This window comes from Coregonus clupeaformis, chromosome 29 (genome assembly GCF_020615455.1).
Source record: "Coregonus clupeaformis isolate EN_2021a chromosome 29, ASM2061545v1, whole genome shotgun sequence".
NCBI lineage: Eukaryota > Metazoa > Chordata > Actinopteri > Salmoniformes > Salmonidae > Coregonus > Coregonus clupeaformis.
In genome coordinates this window covers 36,934,372-36,940,371 of record NC_059220.1, presented here as the reverse complement: position 1 = coordinate 36,940,371, position 6,000 = coordinate 36,934,372, and positions in this window count along the sequence as shown.

The following is a 6,000-nucleotide window of genomic DNA, read 5'->3' as shown; positions in this document are numbered from 1 at the left end:
GGCCAACATAGATATACACGAACTAGAATACAAACCTAGAAAACTAAACAATGAAACCTACACACCCTGGCTCAACATATAAGAGTCCCCAGAGCCAGGGCGTGACAGTACCCCCCAAAGGCGCGGACTGCGACCGCGCCAACCAAACACAAGAGGGTAGGGGCCGGGTGGGCATTCCGCCTCGGAGGCGGATCCGGCTCCGGGCGTGACCACCCCTCTCTCTCTACCCCCCCGTAGCGCCCCTGGTCTGGTCTGGCCCCGCTGGCCGGAGCTGGACTGGACACCGGTGTAGCGGATTGCTCTGGCTCCGGTGTGGAACAGGCACGGACCGTGCCGGACTGACGACGCGCACCACTGGCTTGGTGCGGGGAGCAGGAACGGGCCGGACCGGGCTGGCGACGCGCACCACTGGCTTGGTGCGGGGAGCAGGAACGGGCCGGACCGGGCTGACGACGCGCACCACTGGCTTGGTGCGGGGAGCAGGAACGGGCCGGACCGGGCTGACGACGCGCACCACTGGCTTGGTGCAGGGAGCAGGCCACCATCATGCATGAAAATAAGGAGGCAGTTACTCAGTGATGTTTTGTGTTGGACTTGCCCCAAACACAAGGCTTTGCGTTTAGGCCAAAAAGTGTATTCCTTTGCCTTGTTTTTTTGCAGTATTACTTTAGTGCCTTGTTGCATACATATGAATGTTTTGGAATATTCTGTATATTTTTAATTATTCTTTTAATTATTCTTTTCATTTAGGTCATTATTGTGCAGTCACTACAATGTTGTTGATCCATCCTCAGTTTTCTCACATCACAGCCATTGAACTCACCAATGGCCTCATGGTGAAATCCCTAAGTATATAGTTTCCTTCCTGTACTGCAGCTCAGTTCAGAAGGATGACTGCATCTTTGATGTGTCTGCATGGTTTAATACATCATCCATAGCATAATTATTAACTTGACAATGCATATAGATGTATTCAATGTCTGATTTGTTATTGTTACCCATCTACCAATCACTGCCCTTCTATATGAGGCCTTCGAAAATCTCCCAGGTCTTTGTAGTTGAATCTGTGCTTGGAATTCAATACTTGACTGAGGGACCTTACAGATGTTGTATGTATGGGGGACAGAGGAAGTGTTAGTCATTCTAAAGTGATGTCAACCCTTATTATTTCACATTTCCATGTAACTTATTATTTGATTTGTTAAGGCAAATGTAGAGTTGAAGTCAAACGTTTACATACACTTAGGTTGGAGTCATGAGAACTATTTTTTCAACCACTCCACAACTTTATTTTTAACAAACTATAGTTTTGGCAAGTCGGTTAGGACATCTACTTTGTGCATGACACATGTAATTTTTCTAACAATTGTTTACAGACAGATTATTTCAATTTTAATTCACTGTATCACAATTCCAGTGGGTCAGAAGTTTACATACACTAAGTTGACTGTGCCTTTAAACAGCTTGGAAAATTCCAGAAAATGATGTCATGGCTTTAGAAGCTTCTGATAGGCTAATTTACATCATTTGAGTCAATTGGAGGTGTACCTGTGGATGTATTTCTAGGCCTACCTTCAAACTCAGTGCCTCTTTGCTTGACATCATGGGAAAATCAAAAGAAATCAGCCAAGACGTCAGAAAAATAATTATAGACCTCCACAAGTCTGGTTCATCCTTGGGAGCAATTTCCAAACGCCTGAAGGTACCACGTTCATCTGTACAAACAATAGTACGCAAGTATAAACACCATGGGACCATGCAACCGTCATACTTTGGTGCGAAAAGTGCAAATCAATCCCAGAACAACAGCAAAGGACCTTGTGAAGATGCTGGAGGAAACAGGTACAAAAGTATCTATATCCACAGTAAAACGAGTCCTATATCGACATAACCTGAAAGGCCGATCAGCAAGGAAGAAGCCACTGCTCCAAAACCGCTATAAAAAAGCCAGACTACGGATTGCAACTGCACATGGGGACAAAGATCGTACTTTTTGGAGAAATGTCCTCTGGTCTGATGAAACAAAAATAGAACTGTTTGGCCATAATGACCATTGTTATATTTGGAGGAAAAAGGGGGTTGCTAGCAAGAGCAGCTGAAGAACACCATCGGGGTGGCAGCATCATGCTGTGGTGGTGCTTTGCTGCAGGAGGGACTGGTGCACTTCACAAAATAGATGGCATCATGAGGAAGGAAACTGATGTGGATATATTGAAGCAACATTTCAAGACATCAGTCAGGAAGTTAAAGCTTGGTTGCAAATGGGTCTTCCAAATGGACAATGACCCCAAGCATACTTCCAAAGTTGTGGCAAAAATGGCTTAAGGACAACAAAGTCAAGGTATTGGAGTGGCCATCACAAAGCCCTGACCTCAACCCTATAGAAAATGTGTGGGCAGAACTGAAAAAGCGTGTGCGAGCAAGGAGGCCTACAAACCTGACTCAGTTATACCAGCTCTGTCAGGAGGAATGGGCCAAAATTCACCCAACTTATTGTGGGAAGCTTGTGGAAGGCTACCCGAAACGTTTGACCTAAGTTAAACAATTTAAAGGCAATGCTACCAAATACTAATTGACCCACTGGGAATGTGATGAAAGAAATAACATCTGAAATAAATCATTCTCTCTACTATTATTCTGACATTTCACATTCTTAAAATAAAGTGATCCTAACCGACCTAAAACAGGGATTTAAGTGTATTTGGCTAAGGTGTGTGTAAACTTCCGACTTCAACTGTACTTCTAAATTAAATAAGGCTTGCCTAAACAAAGGGGGTGAATACTTATGCAACTATATTTTAGTTATTTAATTGTTATTAATTAGTAAAAATTTGTAGAATTTTCTTTTCACTTTGACATTATGGAGTATTTTGAATAGATCAATATATTTTTTTTACAATTACATTTATTTAAATCCCACTTTGGAACACAAGAAAATGTGGAAATAAAAAAGTTCAAGGGGGTGTAGACTTTCAATAGGCACTGTAGACCACATGTACAATTAAATAAATCCAATTTTTTATATTTCTAAAGACTTGCAAAAGTGCCAAAAATTCAGCATTTTGTCATGTCCCTTTGTGCACCCTCTGTGACTTCTTGGAAGGTTTAAACCCACTTAACCCCAACATTTCTCCATGTTTTCACCATCATTGTAAACCCCTACTTATGCCCTAGTTATTTTGTTGCTTTGACAAAGCAATTTCTGAAGACTGTTACCTATTTCATGTGATTAGTGATTCATTTACATATGTCCCTCATTTTAAGATCACCCGTTACGTGAACTGAACTCTCATTTTAATATGGTGAAACTATTCCTTTAAAAAAAAGTTTTTTCTTTCAAAAGAAACATTGAATATCTAGTAGTCAAATCATAGTGTAAAAGCAGATGAACTAGTTCTACTCTTTTTGGCCATTTTCTGGTGTTTTGGAAAACGGAGCGGGTTGAGCATAACACGTCAACCCTGTTACCCAGAGATAGACAGGCTAGAAATCTTTTAACAATAAAAACGTTTTGGTGAAACTTCCATTTCCCCGTCACAATGGGATTTATGGCTGATTTAAGATGAAATCGTTGACCCTGTTACTTTATTTGATACTTAGGCACTTACTATAGTCTTTTTTTTCTCTCCATTTAACCCCTTGAGATGGGAAAACATGTTTTCTATTAAGTTGAACATGTGCTCTTTATGACAGAATGTAAAAATGTGGTGAAATAAAATGTTTCGTTTTACTAAGTTACAATACAAGAAAGGTACTCAATTGGTGGAACAACCCATATATTAATGACACAGGTCACACATTTTCTGTAAGTCTTCACAAGGTTTTCACACACTGTTGCTGGTATTTTGGCCCATTCCTCCATGCAGATCTCCTCTAGAGCAGTGATGTTTTGGGGCTGTCGCTGGGCAACACAGACTTTCAAATCCCTCGAAAGATTTTCTATGGGGTTGAGATCTGGAGACTGGCTAGGCCACTCCAGGACCTTGAAATGCTTCATATGAAGCCACTCCTTCGTTGCCCGGGCGGTGTGTTTGGGATCATTGTCATGCTGAAAGACCCAGCCACGTTTCATCTTCAATGCCCTTGCTGATGGAAGGAGGTTTTCACTCAAAATCTCACGATACATGGCCCCATTCATTCTTTCCTTTACACGGATCAGTCGTCCTGGTCCCTTTGCAGAAAAACAGCCCCAAAGCATGATGTTTCCACCCCCATGCTTCACAGTAGGTATGGTGTTCTTTGGATACAACTCAGCATTCTTTGTCCTCCAAACACGACGAGTTGAGTTTTTACCAAAAAGTTCTAGGTTGTGGACAGGTGTCTTTTATACTGATAACAAGTTCAAACAGGTGCCATTAATACAGGTAACGAGTGGAGGACAGAGGAGCCTCTTAAAGAAGAAGTTACAGGTCTGTGAGAGCCAGAAATCTTGCTTGTTTGTAGGTGACCAAATACTTATTTTCCACCATAATTAGCAAAGAAATTCATTAAAAATCCTACAATGTGATTTTCTGGATTTTTTCTCCTCAATTTGTCTGTCATAGTTGACGTGTACCTATGATGAAAATTACAGGCCTCTCTCATCTTTTTAAGTGGGAGAACTTGCACAATTGGTGGCTGACTAAATACTTTTTTTCCCCACTGTATAACAAAGTATTGAGAAACTTTTGTTATTGACCAAATACTTATTTTCCACCATAATTTGCAAATAAATTCATAAAAAATCCTACAATGTGATTTTCTGGATTTTTTTGCTCATTTTGTCTGTCATAGTTGACGTGTACCTATGATGAAAATTACAGGCCTCTCTCATCTTTTTAAGTGGGAGAACTTGCACAATTGGTGGCTGACTAAATACTTTTTTCCCCACTGTAAAAAAGGGACCTGATTGTGAAAAAGGTGACCACAGTCCATTCTGTTATTCACCTCACATTACAGTTTTTCTCAATCGCTTACAAGCATGTTTTGGAAACGTTTATTTATTTTCAAAACAGTAAATGCGATCTCAAAATATAAATACATTAATCAAAACTGTTATACAGTCACAATTCCAAATAGATTAATCAAAAGAACACGACTGCCTGGAAAAAGATTAACACAACGATACTTATCTTTTGACAGAAACAGAAAGTTAGTCTGTCTTTTAAAAATCCCAGTAGATAAATACATTTTCTTTGCAGTCACTAAATCATGATGATCAAAATTGGAAGTACAGCTATCCAAAGGTGCAGAATTATGGGCAGTTACTCTCCTTTAATGCATATTTCACCAAACAATTTCATACACATCAAATATTATTCCTGATAAAACATTTAATAAGCACATTGTGGTCAGGATTCATTCATCGGTATAATCACAAGTATCATCCAGTTCCATGTATTCAATATAAAGGCTGGTTTGCTCATTGTTTTGTAGACTTTCCATTGGTGCACAGAAACACTATCCACAATAGAAATAAGGAAAGGTGAATACAATGGAGGAACACAACTGCCTGCAGAAAGTATTCACACCCCTTGACTTTTTCCCAATTATGTTGTGTTACAGCTTGAATTTAAAATGCATTAAATTGAGATTTTGTGTCACTGGCCTACACACACAATACCCCATAATGTCAAAGTGGAATTATGTTTTCAGACATTTTTAAAAATTAATTAAAAATGAAAAGCTGAAATGTCTTGAGTCAATAAGTATTCAACCCCTTTGTTATGGCAAGCCTAAATAAGTTCAGGAGTAATCATTTGCTTAACAAGTCACATAATAAGTTGCATGAATTCACTCTGTGTGCAATAATAGTGTTTAACATGATTTTTGAATGACTACCTCATCTCTGTACCCCACACATACAATTATTTGTGAAGTCCCTCAATCGAGCAGGGAATTTTAAACACAGATTCAAGCACAAAGACCAGGGTGGTTTTCCAATGCCTCGCAAAGAAGGGCACCTATTGGTAGACGGGTAAAAATAAAAAATAAAGCAGACTGAATATCCCTTTGAGCATG